This window comes from Vulpes vulpes, chromosome 12 (assembly GCF_048418805.1).
Source record: "Vulpes vulpes isolate BD-2025 chromosome 12, VulVul3, whole genome shotgun sequence".
Classification (NCBI taxonomy): domain Eukaryota; kingdom Metazoa; phylum Chordata; class Mammalia; order Carnivora; family Canidae; genus Vulpes; species Vulpes vulpes.
The window spans coordinates 177,813,114-177,831,692 of NC_132791.1; the positions used below are offsets into that span (position 1 = coordinate 177,813,114).

Below are 18,579 nucleotides of genomic sequence, written 5' to 3' on the forward strand. Positions count from 1 at the left end.
AATTCCAGTATAGTTAATATACAGTGTTATACTAGTTTTGGGTATACAAAATAGTGAGTCAACACTTCTATACATCACCCCGTGGTCATCAGGGCAAGTGCCTTCCTTAATCCCCATCACCTGTTTCACACATCCCTCCACCCACCTCCCCTCTGGTAACCATCTGTTTGTTCTCTACAGCTAAGAGTCTGTTTCTTAGTTTGTCTTTTTTCTTTGCTCATTTATTTTGCTTTTTAAATTCCACATATGAGTGAGATCATGTGGTATTTGTCTTTCTCTGACTTATTTCACTTAGCATTATACTCTCTAGCTGTATCCACATTGTTGCAAATGGCAAGACTGTATGCTTTTTTATGGGTGAATAATATTCCTTTTGGGTGAATAATATTCATATATATATATATCACATCTTTTGTATACATTCATCAATGGATGCTTGGGCTGCTTCCATAATTTGCCTATTTTAAATAATGCTGTGATAAACATAGGAATGTTTGTATCCCTTTGAATAAAAACACTATTTTATATTCTTTGGGTAAATACCTAGTAGTGTGATTGCTGGATCATAGGGTAGTTCTATTTTTAATCTTTTGAGGAATCTTCATACTGTTTTCCACAGTGGCTGCACCAGTTTGCATTTCTACCAAGTGCATGAGGGTTCCTTTTTCTCTACATCTTCGCCAACACTTGTCATTTCTTGTGTTTTTGGTTGCAGCCATTCTGACAGGTGTGAGGGGATAGCTCATTGTGGTTTTGATTAGCATTTCCCTGATGATGAGTGATGCTGATCATCTTTTCATGTATCTGTTGGCCATCTGGATGCTTTCTTTAGAGGAATGTCTGTTCATGTCTTCTGCCCATTTTTTAATTGAATTATTTGTTTTTTGGGTTTTGATTTATATAAACTCTTTATATATTTTGGTACTAACCCCTTTATTGGATATGTTATTTACAAATACCTTTTCCTATTCCACAGGCTGCCTTTTAGTTTTGCTGATTGTTTCCTTCATTGTGCAGAAGCTTTTATTTTGATATTGTCTCAATAGTTTTCTTTTAAAGATTTTATTTATTTATTCATGAGAGAAATAGAGAGAGAGAGAGAGGCAGAGGCAGAGACACAAGCAGGCTCCGTGCCGGAAACCCGACATGGGACTCAATCCGGGGTCTCCAGGATCACACCTTGGGCTGAAGGCGGCGCTAAACCCCTGAGCCACCCAGGCTGCCTGTGTCCCAGTAGTTTATTTTTGCTTTTATTTCCCTTCCCTCAGGAGACATATATAGAAAAATGTTGCTATGGCCAATGTCACAGATATTACTTACTGCCTGTGCTCTCTTCTAGGACTTTTATGGGAAAATAATAAAAAAAAAAATAACAGTACCCAGAGTTGGGAGAAGATATGGAGTATTAAGAACACTTACACACCACTGTTGGGACAATAAATTGGTACAATGCTTTGGAAAATAATTTGGCATTACTTAATAAAGACAGATATAAGTATATCCCAGTGGTGTCTTATGCTTTTTAAAAGAGAAATTAAAAACCATCTTTCTCACAAAAGGTATAGTTGGGAATAGAATGTGAGAGTAGAAAGTTTCCCTTGCTGTCCGGGCTAATTTATTTTATGACTTCCTTTGTGTGGACATCCTCAGAGATTAATCCTCCTCAGATTTGGGTGTGGGAATGAATGGCTTTCTCACTGAAAGGCTGAATACTTAGAATCATTAACAAATCCAGTGAGTTCAGTCTGCTTGTAATTTTAAGCAGATTTAAAGCTTAAGGTGAACTATGACAACAGGTTAAGTATAGGGTTTCATTTTTTCCCCTAAAATCTCACCCCCACTTGGGACAGTTTTTTTTCCACTGGAATTTAATTCACATGTAATATAATGCAGAGATCTTTCAATGTAAACTTGATGAATTTTTACCTATGTGCACATCCATAGAACCACCCATCAGAAAACACAGAGCATCCCGATCACTGCAGAGTCAGTTCCCTTGTACTCCTTGCTAGTCAATATCCAGCAATCCACCACTTTTGAGTTTTGTCACCATACATTACAATCACTTGCTCTTGAAATTCATATAAACACTTATTATGTACACTCTTGTGTGTCTGGCTTCTTTTGTTCAGTGCAGTGTTTTGGAGACTCGTCTATATTGTATCTGTCTATAGTCTGTTCTTTTCCACGTTTGGACATTTGAGTTGCTTCCAACTTGGAGTTGTTATGAATAAAATTGCCCTAAACTTCTTGTATAAGTCTTTTTGTGGACACTACTCTTATTTCCCTTGGGTAAATACCTGGGAGTGGAAATACTGGGTAGGTATATGCTAAATTTTACTAGAAATTACCAAATAGTTTTCCAAAGTGATTTTAATATCTTACATTTCCACCAGTAATGTACAACATGTTGTTCCATTTGTTCCATGTCTGTGAAATTTTCTATTTTTTAAAAGCTTAGGCCTTCCTAATAGGTATATAATCAACTCTAGTATTTCTACTACCAGGTACATATGGATATGTACACCAAGAGACATACAAGGATGTTCAATGGATAAGAGCTGAAAACTGCAGACAGAAAAAAATGAATGAACTCTAGTTTCAGACATCAATAGGGATGAATGTAACCAAAAAAAACCTATTATATTGAGCAAAAAAAGTAAGTCAAGGATAAACATCAATAGTAGGAGTTCACTCAAAAGTTAGAAAGCTTGTAACGCTAAATGTATACCTCCACATATAGAAGATAAAACAGTACATAAGATCAAAGAAGTGATGTAAAATTCAAGAAATTCCTCTGGAGGGACAGGATGGTAGATAAGATAGATCAAGGAGGGGCCTATAGAGGCTTCAGAAGTGCTAGGTAATGCATTACTCCTTAATCTAGGTTGTGGAAACAGTACTTTTTATTTTCATTCTTTAAAGAATATGTATATGATATAAAATTTCCTACTAGGCAAATCCATAAGGCAGATAATGGTTGCCTAGGGCAGGGAGTTGTGGGGAGATGGGGAGTGCTGCTATTGGGTTTGGTGTTGCCTTCTAGGTGATGAAATGTTCTAAAATTGTTTGTGGTATGGTTGCATAATCATGTGAATAGACTAAAACCCACTGAATTGTACACTTGAAATGGGTGAACTGTATGGTATGTGAATTATAACTCAATAAATGTTACCCAAAAAAGGAATGGGATAAAGTGGAATGTTAAGTTGGGAGATATTGCAGAATGTTTGTGTGCTGGTAGAAGGAAAAGTTAATGCTGCAGGAAAAAGACAGGACAGTCATAAAGCAAAATCCTTGGGATGCCTGGGTGGCTCAGTGGTTGAGTGTCTGCCTTTGGCTCAGGATGTGATCCTGGTCCTGGGATCGAGTCCCACATCAGGCTTCCTGTGAGGAGCCTGCTTCTCCCTCTGCCTATGTCTCTGCCTTTCTCTCTATCTCTCATGAATAAATAAATAAAATCTTAAAAAAAAAAAAAACACAGAAAAACTCTTGAGTAGTAAGAAGGGATGGAAGCTGGTGCCTACATGGAAAAGGTCTACCTGAGAAACAGGAGGCAAAGCAGAGCATGAGGCACAGAGAGAGGGAGTGATATGGTAATAGGAAATGAAGAGGGTCTCTTTATTGCTGGGGTTGGATATTGACAGAGACCAGATGTGAAACAGTCCTCTAAGAGACCAGGGAAGTCACATGGGAAATTTGGTAGGTAGCAGAGCAATGTCGTGGTCCTCTGACTGGTTTGTGGTCACAAATTTAGCAAATTTGGTGAGACCATTCAACAATACATGTCCCCTGTAGGGCTGGCTGAGCTTGAAATGCTGAGCTGAGCAGAGGAACTGGTGATCAGAATTCAGAAGGTCAGGGGCAGCAAGGGCCTTGAACAATGGATGGGTTTCTCTCCCCTAGTGCTTTCTACCAATCAAAGGATGCATGCTTGAGCAACCAATGGAAACTAAAGGGGGCCTTTAGCTCACCGATAGATAGAGAAGAGGAAAAATAGTCCTATGGGATCAAGCAGCAAAGGCTGGCCCAAAAGGAGAACGGAGGGACTGGCTTTTGGAGGGTAGGGTGGTTTTAGAGCCTTTCTTTGGTCAGTTCCCAGGAGACAAGCCACCGAATTAACCTACTGAAGCACAGGATAGCACAGCCTCAGACCAGCACAGCTGAACACAATCTTCTTGGCAGGCAGAGAAAAGAAATGTCAAAATAAGGCTCGGAGGATGGGGGGAAGGGGAGGCTTGAATCTGGAAGGGGTGGGGAGAAAGGAAAAAAAAAAAAGCAAGATGCTGACAAAGTGCCCTCTTTCCACCCACTGACACACAGCCTGAGGATACGTCCCAGAGCCTCAACGTAAAGGCATCAAACCACAGATTACTCACATTGCATGATGTTGTATGCATTTCTGAGCATTTGGGTCCCAAGACTAACTGAACAAGGTCAGCCAGGCGGTAAGTGACAGAGCTTTAATGTCACTCCAGGCCTGATGGCCAGTGCTCTTGTCACAAGCACCCCCTAGCTACTAGAGTGGCTCTTCCTATTCACTGGGGTACAACAACTGAAGGGTTCTTTATGCTCCCAGATCCCTGCCAACCTAGCGACCCAGCAAACTCCCTGTGTCCTGGGTGTAGCAACAGATTATCCTGGCAGAAGGTGTCCTGGAGGGCCAGTCACCACCATGAGGAAGAGACCTGAGGAAGAGACAGTCCCTCCCTCACACACATCTCAAACCAAGTGAGGCATCCTCTTGATGTGCCTGAGAACTGGTTGCTTTCCTCGGCACGATAGGCTAAGTGAAGTCATCTCATTGCAACATCCTGGCACCAGCTCCTGGCACAGACCCATCACAGTTCTCCTAGTGACTCAGGCCCTCCTGGCGCCCTAGTAATACACCCTCAGGCAGCCGCTGCCTCTCGAGTGCCTCCCTTCCTTGACTTCACATCCACTCTGAGCTCTCAGCTCTGGTACTTCTGCTGTAGCTGCTGCTGCTCAGGATTAGCAGTTGGGAAAGAGCAAACAAAGCCCATGGTCATCACTCTGGCTAACTTCCAATTAAGTCCTAGAAAAATAACCTGTCAGTCTTTGCTATGACAGGATCAGTGTTGCACCTTACAAGGCAGGCTCTCAGGGCAAGAATGCCGGGCTCTGGGGGATGGTGTGGGGGCGGAGGGGGTGCACTGGGATGTGGTATTCCTTAGTCAACTCCCTGCTTCACTCTGGCCAAGCTCTGCTCCACACTCAAGGGGTCCAAGTGTAGTTTATTCTCATAGGGGAAAAGTCCAGGAATCTGCTATACACATTCATACTAAGGTAGGAAGCAAAATCTAGAAAAACAATGTTATCCAAAGAAGGAGGCAGATATAGTCAGAGAAAAACATTTGGGAAGAGAAGAGGAAATATGAGGCAAAGAACAGGAAGTTATTTAAAGAACAGAACCACTTGGTGACAAAGGCCTGATAAGTCCCCAAGTCTGACAGGTCTCTCCACACTCCAGATTACTTACTGGCTTTTTTAGCCAATGAGATAGTTTTTTTTTTTTTTTTTTTAACATGCATGTAATCCATTACACTTATGCATTTGGACTTCTACTATTACCTTATTTTGTTTTCTCTTTACTATTCCTTTAAGTCGTTTTTTTCTTTCCCTTTAGTTCTTCTGTTGGACTGACACGCTATGCTATCCCTGATCCCACCATTCTTTTTCTTCCTGGCTTGGAAATTTTCTCTTTTTTTTTTTTAGTGGTTATCTTAAATTACTAGCATATACATGTTTTTTTTTAAAAAAAAGATTTTATTTATTTATTCATGAGAGACACAGAGAGAGGCAGAGAAAAGGCAGAGGGAAAAGTAAGCTCCCCGTAGGGAGCCTGATGTGGGACTCGATCCCAGAACCCCAGGATCACGCCCTGAGTCAAAGGCAGACACTCAACTGCTGAGCCACCCAGGCGTCCCTATACATGTTTTTTTTTTTTTTTTAATGAAATCTCCAAGTTTTCAGCAGCACTATTCCCTTGAACAAGGCAGCAACTTGGTGTGATTTAACAATGAATTTCCCTACTTCATTGTACCTTATTATTCTTCCCTGGCAGTGTGGTCAACAATTTGTTTTCCTTTTTTTCTTTAATTGAAAAGCAAATCAGACACTGGATCTGTGTGTGTTTTGCCATCTGTGGCATACACTGTTGATTGCCTATCAGCAGCTACTCCCCCTTTTATTTTCTTGTCAACAGAATCCTGATTTTGCTCAGACAACAATGGAGCCAGTCCCAGGAGAGGAGGTGAGGCTGGTCAAAGCCAAACATAGTAAGCCTACTCTCTTTCATCTGGAATTAGTCTGAGGATGGACCAGCTCGGGCCAATGAGACATAAGGAGATGTCTGCAGGGGCTTTCTTGGAAAGATTATCCTTCCTGAATGAGAGGCACATTCAAAAGCTTCCTTTCAGCTAGCATCTCTTTGTCTTCCTGCCTGGGATGTTATGGGAAATGATATGACACCTGGAGCTGCAGCAGTCATCTCAACACCATGAGGAGAGAGATCTTACACTCTGAAGATGGCAGAGGAGGAAGATGGAATGAATGATCCAGGGTCCTTCCTGTCAATGCTGGACCACTGTCTCAACCCTGGAATTCCCTACCTCCATATTTTTCATTATAAAAGAAATATATATATATATATATACATACACACACACACACACAGTTTAAGTCACTGTGGGTTATTCTGTTACTTATAGCAGAAAGTATCCTGATACATTGTCCTACAGTTAATTAAATTTATCAACATTATGTGTCAATTTCTGTGCTCAGGATGGTGCTAGCAATAAGCTCCTTTCCCTGGGTTTACTTTTCTTCGTAATAAAGCATACCTTTAGTATATCTTTTAGCAAAGGTCTAAAGGTGATAAAATTGCCTTAGTATGTCTTTATTTCACCTCATTCTTGAATGATAGTGGGTGGAGAGTTCTAGCTTCCCTAAGATACCCCTATCATCTTCTGGCATCTGCATTGATGAGATGTATGTCAGTCTAATGGTCATTCCTTTGAATTCTTGGTTTTCTCTGGTAGTTTTTAATATTTTCTTTTTATTCTTGCCTGCCACTTCACTTCATAGTGCCTAGATATCTATTTATTGTTCAGTATTCACGCTGTTTCTTCAATTCTGGAATTCTCAACCATTCTCTCTTCAAATATTAATTCTTTGCCATTTTCTTGACTCATATCTGGGATTCCTATTAGATGCATGCTAAAGCCTGTCAATCTGTTCTCCATGTCTGTGCTGCCTTCTGGATGGAATCCTCAATGTCAGCTTCCAATTCGTGGGATTCTGTGTGTCTAGGCTATAGTTCTATCTATTGTTTCAAATTCGAATGACACTATTTTTCACTGCTAGAATTTTTAGTACTTTTCATACTGACATTTTTCTGTTTCTTTTCATAACTTTACTTTACTTTTTTTTTTTTTAAGTAGGCTCCACACCCAACATGAGGTTGAACTCACAACCCCAAGATCAAGAGTCACATACTCCACTGACTGAGCCAGCCAGGTGTGTCTCATAACCTCGTTTTCTTTTCTTTAATGGATTTCATGTTTCTTTATCTCTTTGAGGATCCTCAATCTATTATATTAAAAAGACATTTTCTAATAACTGTTATTAATTAAACAGTAATAATTAAATTATTAAAAATAATTTTAATTTTTTCTAAGGTAAATTTTTCTTTGATTTTTATTGGTTCTTTTTTCTCACTAATTTTCCTTTTTTTTAAGATTTTATTTATTTATTCATGAGAGACAGACAGAGAGAGAGGCAGAGACACAAGCAGAGACAGAAGCAGGCTCCCTGCAGGGAGCCCCATGCGGGACTGGATCCTGGGACTCCAGGGTCACACCCTGGGCCAAAGGCAGACGCCCAACCGCTGAGCCACCCAGGGATCCCTCCTCACATGTTTCTAAACTTTAGTGCATAAATTCATCTCCTCTCATATTTTACTTTTGCCTTCCCGTCTAGGGGTTTTCACCTTTCTCTCCCAACACCTTATGTCCTCTGGCTCTCCTAGGCTAGAATCAAATCTTATAGCAGCTACTCAGCTTAGGTCCAGGATCTGAGGTTCTTCCCCCTAGGTAAGCATCTTTATAAAACTCATAGCCCCAGGGCAGGGTTGCAGGCAACCTTTTTCAGCCTACTTTCCCAGCCCCTGGGCTCAAGCAGTGTACAACCTCTAATTCCATGGTTTATGTGGAGGACTTTACAGCTCTGTTACCCCAGATTTCCAACTGATTGTTCCTGCTTCTAGACTCAGAGACCAGCACGCCTTCAGCTTCAGCCCTGCTCTCCTCTTTGTGTTCCTGCTCCATTTCTCATTACAGGGATGTTTGTCTTTTCATGTGAGGGGAAGGAGGGGGAGTGTATGACTATGTTTTTAGAATTTTATCTTTTTGTGTATTACTGCTATGTGTTTAGATATAAATTTATAGTGCCATCTTGACTGGATGAGTTGGATTAAACCATCTGTACCAAGGAACTGGGGATCCCTGCCAATACCAGTCTCCTGGGAAGGCATATCAAACCATCTCTAACGAGATTCACAGAACTCCAGCCAGCACTCTGAAGGAAGCAGAATGAGATAGCCGGGCGTAAGCTGATCAAGAGCCCCAATTAAAACTGTTCTCCCAGGGCACCTGGGTGGGTCTGTGGTAGAGCACCTGCCTTTGGCTCAGGGCGAGGTCCTGGGATTGAGTCCTACATTGGGCTCCCTGCGGGAAGCCTGCTTCTCTCTCTGCCTCTGTCTCTGCCTCTCTCTGTGTCTCTCATGAATTAAAAAAATAAAATAAAATCTTTAAAAACAAAATAAAACTGTTCTCCCATCCCCACCCCATTTTCATTCCAGTCCACCTTGGGGGTAGAGACAGGGGTAGGCACACATGCAAACAAGATCTTTCAGATGTGGTCTGACCAGGGCTTCACAGGGGAAGGCCACCCAAGTTGTCAGCTCCTCTTCCATACCACTTGACCACTTTGCAGTCTTTTATCTGGCCAGGGGGAAATGCATATTGGCTATAAGGACACCCTTGATGAAAGGCCCATCTGACTCTGGGAGTCCCTAGCCTGCCTATGGCAGGCTCAGGCTTCAATTTCAATTACATCGGAGGAGCAGTGGATTGGGGTGCCTGGCCAGCTCAGTCGGAAGAGCATGCAACTCTTGATCTCAGGGTCATGAGTTTGAGCCCCAATTTGGGTGTAGAGATTACTTAAATAAACAAACAAATAAACAAATGTTGGAAGAGGAGAGCGGTGGATTCAGGAGTAAAATTCTAGTCTAGGCTGTCAGCAGGCAGCAAGCCACTTTTTCTTTTCAGGCCAAGATTCCTAAACAATCAGAAGAAAGCAATCCTACTCCCACCCTCTTTTTCACTATCTCCTGTTTGTTCCTGCTGACCACCACTTTGACTTCTAAGTCACTGCAATCTACTTTCTTGACTTAGACACTTCCTTGTTTCTTCCAGCTTGTAATGCATCCCAAAGGTTCTGCCCTCAGCCCTTTTGGCTTCTTTGCCCCATTCTCTTCCAAATCTGTTGCTAGCCCGTATACTCTGGGTTTTATTATTTTTTTTAGATTTTATTTATTTATTCATGAGAGACAGAGAGAGAGGCAGAGACACTGCCAGAGGGAGAAGGAGGCTACCTGCAGGAAGCCCAATGTGGGACTCGATCCCTGGACCAGGGATCATGTCCTGAGCTGAAGGCAGACGTTCAACCACTGAGTTACCCAGGAGTCCCTACTCTGGGTTTTAGACCTACATTCTCAACAGCCTCTTCAGCATGTCTATATGGCACTTCAGATTTAACAAACTCATCAGGCTCCTACATCCAAAAGCCTATGAGATGGGGTGCTCACAAGGGCCAAGGTCAAGTTCTTTAGCATAGCATTCAGAGACCCTCAAACCAGGCCACCCTCCTAAGCATCATCTCTCACTGTATCCTATCCTCTTAGGGGTTATGAACTAGTTTGGAGCACAGACCAAATCTGGCCCATATTTATTAAGATCTTATACAGAGCCTAAAAAGACGCATACATACATATCCATCTCCTTTACTCAAAATATAAACTGTGCATAGACCATATTATTTAATTAATCATTTCTTTATCACTCTGGGACCTAGCACTGGCCTACATGTAACAGGCATTAAAAAATACTTGTCCCTGGGACAGCTGGGTGGCTCAGTGGTTGAGCATCTGTCTTTGACTCAGGGTGTGATCCTGGAGTCCCAGGATCGAGTCCCATGTCAGGCTCCCTGCACAGAGCCTGCTTCTCCCTCTGCCTATGTCTTTGCCTCTCTCTCTGTGTCTCTCATGAATAAATAAAATCTTTAAAAAAAATTGTCCAGCTGAGTATCATCTCCATATATAATATCTCAGCATTATAAGAATCAGAGGAAGTCATAGCAATGAAGATATGCTTTAAAATCATTTTACAGTGCTCGATTCGGCAGCACATAAACTAAAATTGGAACAATACAGAGAAGATTAGCATAGCCCCTGCACAAGGATGACATGCAAATTCGTGAAGCATTCCATACTTTTTATTTCAATGATTAGTCAAAATAAACGTTCTGGTTAAATAAATAAATAAATAAATAAATAAAATCATTTTACAGGGACGCCTGGGTGGCTCAGGGCATGATCCTGGGGAACCGGGATCGAGTCCCACGTTGGGCTCCCCTGCATGGAGCCAGCTTCTCCCTCTGCCTGTGTCTCTGCCCTCTCTCTCTCTCTGTGTCTCTTATGAATAAATAAATAAAATGTTAAAAAATAATCAAATCAAATCATTTTACAAATCATTATATAAGGACACAGATGGAAGTGATAATTTTATTCTGCCTCCACTCTTCCAGTCCTGACATTCTAGAAATGAAAACTTTCTCCATTTTCTTGTGGACCACCAAGAAACATGCGGCCTCAAGTACAAACCAGATTTAACAAGTCAGAGGCAAAGGGAAAGGTGTGTATGTAAATGGTCTAAGTGCCCCACTCCTAAATTTCTGTCAGCAGAGACTCACCAGGGCTGCTGAAATGAAACTCTCTCCAGTCACTCCCCTAGGCACTGCAGGCTACTGGTCGTAGTCCTTGCTAGCCAGGTCTTGGGAGATCTCTCATCTGTTCACCCCAGCTCAAAGCCCCTTTCCAGTCAAGCCTCCCAGAAAAAGAAAGCACTGGGAAAATCTTAGGCTCACATATGGCATCACTACTTGTCAGCTAGTAACCATTTAACCTCTCTGATCTGTGTCCTTCTCTGTAAAATGAGAATATTGTCTCTGTAAGTGTTCCTATAAGGATGAAAGGCATAAAGTTTCTAGCTCAATGCCTGTGCACCTGGGTTGGTAGGTTTAGGGCTACCAGTCAGCCCCAGTTTGGGCAACTCTTCTGGGCTAGAGCCCCATAACCCTGGGTAGGCATCATGAGGATAGCCCCCACTGCACAGCCCTGGCTCAGATTTCTCAGCACCCCCACTCCTACTCCAGCCTCTCCTGGGCCAGCACCATAAAGCTTTAGAGCTTCCTCTCCTGGCTAACCATAGGTACTGCCCCTTCTCCCTACTTTGGCAGGCAGCAGCATCTCCAGGGAGATGGGGTGATGTGTCTCATAGTCAGCTCCACCCTGGCTGATCCTTACCCCAGGCTGCGCAGAAAGGAATGCTATGTCTATCCTGTGGTAGAGCTTGTGAGTCACAGAGCCTGCTACATCTTCCCTGACTGCTACTTCATTAGACCATACAGAACACAGGCCTGCCCTGAGCTGGTTCTAAACAGTTCCTCAAGTCCCAACCATAGTTGTCTATGAGCTCTCTAGCCACAGTCTGAAGCAAGATTCAGGAAAAGACACAGTTAATAAGGAGTTTCTCTGTAGGGCTGAAAACCTCAGACACTGAGAGGCAGGAGACAGGTAGAAGGCCCTGAAGGTAGGAGATTAAAAAATAAATCTAAGTTTCTCTGGGGACTTTTGGAGGAAGTAGGAGTGGGATGAATGAATGGTGGCCCAGGGCAAGCCAGAGAGGAGTCTGGAAAGCTGGGAGCTTAGATCTTACTGCCAAACTCTGCCTCCCTGGGACAATTAAACTTGACGTACCACCTCCCAGGGACAGGGGACTAGGATGCCTATAGTCCACTCTGACTTTTTACAGATAATGTTCAAAGTACCAGGTGGCTTGGCTATTCATCACTGTTTATGGTTTAGATCTCAGTCATGCCACAGATATATAACCAAAGAGCTGAAGAAAAGCTGCTAGGGCTTCCTTTTCCTTCTACACTTGTCTGGATGTCTGGGGTATGCTTTGAATCTCAAGAGAAAAGCAGAAGATGTGTTCATTCAACAAATATTTATCACCACCAAGAAGTGGCAGACAGCATGGAAAGGACATGGAAAGGACTTCAGTCCTCTCCCTACCTCCACTGCCCCTTAGCAAAACCCCTCTCTCTACAGCTTTGTGGCTCTTGCTCTGTCAAAGAGCAGAGAATGGAGTTCATCTGTTTTGAGGACTTTCTCAGCCCCTCCAGCCTGCCTACCACCCAGGGCTCCTTTGTTCTGCCACCGAGGCTTCCCCTAGGAGGGCTGCCCTACCAAGGGTATGCCATGGGGCAGATAACCTCAGAGACTGGCATTCTAAGTCCCAACTGTAGGTCTTGCCCTCTAAAGAGGTGGGACCTAGTGTTGTGTTTCCACAGCCTATTCCAGAAGCCTTTAGACAGGCATATCAGAGCAATACCCACCAGCCAGAGCACTGGTTGAGGGCAGAGCTGAGGGCTCCAAGAAGGAAGAGATGAGACAATCTTCAACTTGTGGCCTTCCTTATGGAAAAGGACCATGCTCTTCATCAAACTCACTCTAACCAAAGGGAGCCCTCCTTGCTCTTCTCAGAAATATGGTTTAATCCAATTATCCTCAACACTGACTCCCTGCAAACACATACTCCTGCTACCCTGCAGAGGCAGGGGGGTGGGGGGAGTAGTGGGTCTAAGAGAAGGTTTAGAAAAGTGTCTTCTTGTACTCCATCCCCCTTACCAAGGGGAGTGAAAGGGAAGAGAAGTAAATGGTTTCTATAGGTAACTTTCAACCCTCTTCTCCTCGAGCCCTACACCCACACCCACATGACAGGGAATCAGCCAGTGAAAACATGGCCCACCATAACCTAGATGGCTTCCTGGAACATTTCTAGGTGGGAGACAGCCAACTGAGAAGGAAGTTCCAGTGGCTGGGGGCAAAGGGCAAATGCTGTCCTAAAAGAGTGTAAGTCATACAAAATGGTGGAGAGGGACAGGGCATTCCCTCCCTAACTCCCAATCAGCACTCTTTCTCCCAGCCCTCAGAGAGCAAAACCAGAATTTTTTTTTTCCCCAAAACCAGAATTCTTGACCACTTTCTAGTCACTTTTGCCCTCACTTTGGGGAAAAGAACAAGACTGGTTTTTCTGCTTTCTGTCATTGTTCTTTCTTGCCCCTTTCGAAGTCTGGACCATCTCAAGGGACTCTGATAGGGTTCTCCCTTCCCTCCACCTGTAAGCACAGGAAGGTTGGTCACCTACAAGAAGGCTTAAGCCTTCAAGACCCCAGCCGGGAATGATGGAGAAGGGATGAGCTAGGGCACATACTAGTCTTGCCAATGTACACTAGGGAAGGGAGAAGCTATTCTAAAAGCTTCCAGGCCACAGTCACTGTGGTTCAAAACTCCAGCTAGGCCTTCGCCCAGGCCAAGTTAGCTTCACTCAAAACTCTAGCATCGGGGATCCCTGGGTGGCTCAGCGGTTTGGCACCTGCCTTTGGCCCAGGGTGCGATCCTGGAGTCTCGGGATCGAGTCCCGCGTCGGGCTCCCAGCATGGAGCCTGCTTCTCCCTCTGCCTGTGTCTCCGCCTCTCTCTTTCTCTCTATGTCTATCATGAATAAATATAATCTTTAAAAAACAAAAAAACTCTAGCATCTATTCCCTCATCTTCTGCGAGAGGATAGGGGAGAGAATGCCAGGGAAGAGGTCATAAGCCAACTGCCAGGGCTATGAACCTGTAAGAAAGAGGTCCAGGAAGCAGGGTGCCCTACTGCTTCACTGGTAAGAAAGTCTGTAGGATAGGTCTATGCAGTCATTGCAGAAGACACGACCCAAAAGGATTCCAGGTCCTTGGCAAACCAGAGGGAAGATACCAGTTCCTCCTGGACGGCATAATAGGATATGCTTAGCCTAAAGCTCTAATGCTTAGGACAAGCTATGACCTCAAGAATGATGACAGAGCTTCTGGGATATACAGGTCCAGAAGTGATGCTCTCTGAGTGCATCAGCTCTAGTTCTGGGATTCTCTCTCCCAGTCCAGGGGCTGGAAGTCAGGAGTAGCACACTCACTAAAAGAGGGCTAGTACTATGCATGAAGGTACAGGTGAGAGCAACTCTCTCTGTCATCAGCTCCAGTAACATGTCATACCTCCCCCACTGGGCTAGTATGACCTTCGGTTTAGCTTTTCAGTTCTTGTGGCCTAGCTGAGCCACCCAGGTGGAATGTCTGCCAAAACCTCTGGGACCAGATAATATCATGAAGGTAACAGCCTGGACTGTAGGCATGGAGGCCTACTCTGCACAGGGCAAATTTCTCTAAAGGGCTACAACTGTAGCAGAGTGGGGACAGGAGGCTGTAACTGATGACAACCTCTCTTTTTCTATCCATCCTGCCCCCACATTTCCTTGTGAGGTGGTGGTTCTTTTGATTTTTTGTCTTTATCTGAACATTTGGTATGAAATGGGAGCATTGTGCATGCTGGCAGGCAGCAGTTTGGAGTGTGGAGACCTGGCTCCTGGGCACCATTCATGTGCCAGGCAGGACACAGAGGCAGTGCTGCAGGCTGGAAACAGCTTTGTGGCCAGGCTCTTATCTACTTCCTCAAGACTAGATGACTTGGGTTGTTTTTTGTTTTTAAACACAGACAGTCTTTTCCTCAATCCACCCAAAAAACTCCCATCGACCAGGCCCACTTCTTATCAGCTTCTATTTTTGTAGGCCAGGGGGAGGAAGGAACCAGGTGGGGAGACTTATGCAGTTCCTGACAAGATGTGATGTTGGAGAACCACCAGCCTTTCAATGGCAGCCGTGGGCTGAGCTGGGGCATAAGTACTGTGTCAAGAGATGGGTCCTATTACAAGGCTTACTTAGAATAAGACAGAACTCCTATAAGGTATGTTATGTAGGTGCCAATCCCCCAGCCCCCTGGGACCTAGGGACAGAGCCAGTGAGCCCTGGGTAGAGAGGAGAGTAGGCCAAGCACTTGATCAGGAAGCAGTCCAGCTTGGGGAGGATTCATGGTAGTATGGGTCCTAGGGGTTGCCTTAGACAGGGAGACAGGTCAGCACTAGCAGGCCAGAGACTGTGGCCGAAGGGCATGCAGAGGTATGCCGGCCTGGAGGTCGGTATCTCTAGCAGTGGAGTACTCTGAAAACCCTGAAAACAAACCTGTCGACTACACTTTATGAGCCAGGCTGCTTTTATTCCCTATCTAGCTTTGTTTTGTTCTTCCTTTATACTTAGTAATGTCGTTTAGAAAGGTCAGCCAATCCAGCTATGCTAATGGAAACCCAAAGAAAGTGTTTGCCGCCACGCTTGGATGAGAGATTAAAGGGAAATGATGTTCCCTCTCTTCCTGGAAGCGGAGGTAGAGAAAAGCAGAGTAAAATAATGGAGGAGCCAGAATTGGGCCCCTTGTTTGGTCACTGTGTCCTCTTGATGTTGCCTTTCCAACAGACACCTTGGAAGTTCCAGTTAGAGGCCCTGAGTCTGTGCTCAGCCTGGTCCCTTCAGTAACTTCCAGTACCAACCCCGAAGGTGGCTTTGGGAAGCACCCCTATCCTGTCCCCCTGGTTTTCTCTGTGTTACTTCAGAAGGCAAAGAGCAAGTGGCCAGTAAATTGGAGACTCCAGCTCTGGGCTGCGCCATACCCAACACTTGTTTTCATTTCTCCCTTGCTCTGGCTGAGCAATCTTCCTTTTTATTGACAAGTTGATAATATGTCAGACAAGGCCCCTGAGATAAGGACTATCCTCCAGGTTGTTAGGTAATGCTCTTCACCACCTCTGCAAAGTGGCAATATCAGCTGCTATGAGAAGGGGCAAAGGGAGCCTTCCCCTTGCACTGCCTCTGCCCCTCCCTCCCAAGGGAGGGGAGTCCGGGGTATGGAAGCAAGGAGCCCTCCACAGTCCTATTCTCAAGAAGTGACTCATCCCCCTGGATTTGGCTGAGATGATATCCATCATGACACGCATTACTGTTGTCAACTTTGGGGGGATGCGGAAGGGAGGAATACATAGACCAGTGTCCAAAAAAAAAAAAAAAAACAACAACAACATAGACCAGTGTCCATTACAATGGTCCCCAGGGAACAGTCTCTGTTGTCTGGTTTATTATGTATTTTGTGGTCACATAGAGATGTGCTTGTTTGGGACTGGGGCTATGCAGAGGCAATCTGGGGATCCCAGGGCCTGCTTTCAAGCCTTTTGGTTTCCCTGGTGAGATTGGGGCATCCCTACCCCAAAGTGTGCCTATGAGTTAACATTTTACAGTGAGCTCTGGACTAAATCCAGAGTATCTCAATTCCAGAAGTGGCTCCACTATTCAAAAGTTGCATCTTTGGGTAGATCATAGCTCTCTAGACCCCAGGTCCTCCTACTGTAAAATGAGCATGATAATGCCTGCCCCACTGCCTCACACAGCCCCTGCCAAGATGAAATAAGCAAGGACGGTAAGCTGCACTATGGACCCGAGGCAGCAGGGAGTTTCACCCTCACAGAGAACAGAGAGGCAGGAACAAGAGTGGACACTGGGGCTCAGCCAGAGGAACACGGAGGTCTGAGCCAGGCTGGGTGAACACTTGGAACATAGCCCTGGACAGAAAAAGGCAGACTAGGGGCCTCTGGAAGGTGAGCATGAGGGGCAGACAGAGCACACTAGTCAGTATGGGCCGGCAGACAGATTGGGAGAGAAGAACTAACTGGCTGTCAGCAAATATCGAAGGGCAGGAGGGAAGAGGTGTGAAAAAATGGTCAAAATAAAAGAGGAATTCTGTCCCAAACTCAGAAAAGCTCCACTGCACTCTCTTAGCACTGAGGACTTGGTAAGAATTGCCCTCAAGCTCCTAGAACTTCAAGCATTTTGTTAAATTATCATTCATGCTTTCAAATACCCTAAAGCTCCTCATGGGGACAGCCTTCCCTTTCTGGATCAGAGGCCACCCAAGGCAAGAAGCCTGTGTCCACCTGAACTTGATTAAAGCTTCCTCTTTCTAAGTTGGAAGCTCGAAGCCCTGAGCTCTTTCTATAATACCTCATTCCTGGCTCTGCCAAGCTGATTCTAATACCTGTTCCTTCACAAACTGGAGGTGATGGGAAATGAAGTAAAAATTGTGCTATTTGTCTATCTGTACCCGAAACTAGCACTGCTGTCCTGGGTATCCTCTTCCAAGGGAGAAAACAGAGGGGCACAACTCTCCCCAACGGGGAATTTCCCAACATAATCTGGAAAGTGCTTGATGCAATGAGCTCTGGGTGTTATATGCAACTGATGAATCACTAAATTCTACCCCTGAAACTAATCCATCCATCCAGAGCTACATCCCTATCTAGGCTGCACCAGAAAACAATATGGAGGAGGGTGAAAGTTGGGAAAGCCAAGAGGACAAATGAAGGCAGCACTAGGGTAGAAGCCCTCCATAGATGGGCTGATGCTTCTTCTGTTTACTGGGACCAGTCTGAAACCAGAGTGAGTGTCTCCCCCATCTCAGACAGACCCCTGCATAACACTATGCACCATGCAGACGACCCTGGCCCACCACAAAGAATGGACCCTATGCCATAATCCTCCTGTGTCAGTTCTTTGACCTGCAGTCCAAGGGATAAATCACTCCTTGTGGATGGGCAGCTAAAGGTGCTAGAAAACACCAAAAAAAGAAAAAAAACCCACTTCACACTGGAAAGAGTTCCCACCCTATGTCAGATGATCTGGGTTTTGGTCTCAGTGCTTCTACCTTCTGATCTGATGACAGTGGGCAAATGTCTCAACTTCAGATCTGTAAATGGAATGACTCAACGACTCTAAGTTCCATTCTACGTTTCAGTATTTAGCTTATAACAAGGTAAATTAATAAATGGCAATGAATCCTTAGTTTGTCTACGATGGTGTTTCTGATATGTGACTCAGGCCACAGAACTCCTGCAAGATCTTCCTGAGTCCAAGTACACACCTTGCACTGCTTGCTGCCTATTTTCCCTTGAGGAGCCACCTCTCTTCAAATTTCCATTTCTGTGCCATGTCACCCAGGCCTGGCCTACCAGAGCATCAAACGCCCTCAGTCACAGTACTGGGTTCAGGGCTGGGTCCTGCCAGGTAGTCAGTGGGGACTACCAAGAATGGCATCACCAGAGAGAAGGGCAGAGGGAGATGGATGTTGTTTGAGCCCCGCGTTTCCCCTGCATGCAGCCAGACATATACTCAGATATAAGTCAACAGATTCCCATTTATCAATGGGCATTTCAAGATGCACTTTTAGTCTTTGTAATTTAGTAA

At 44.5% G+C, this 18,579-nt stretch overlaps 1 protein-coding gene and 1 non-coding gene across 2 annotated transcripts in view; one reads left to right on the forward strand and one right to left on the reverse strand.

Moving 5' to 3' along the window:
* Positions 1 to 18,579, reverse strand: part of ST3GAL2 (ST3 beta-galactoside alpha-2,3-sialyltransferase 2) — a 47,357-nt gene that overhangs the window by 17,455 nt on the left and 11,323 nt on the right. The gene's annotated exons all lie outside the window — the stretch shown is intronic.
* On the forward strand, positions 10,470 to 10,576 carry LOC112929552 (U6 spliceosomal RNA). Its single transcript, XR_003236947.1, has one exon. It is a non-coding gene; the product is annotated as a U6 spliceosomal RNA (small nuclear RNA).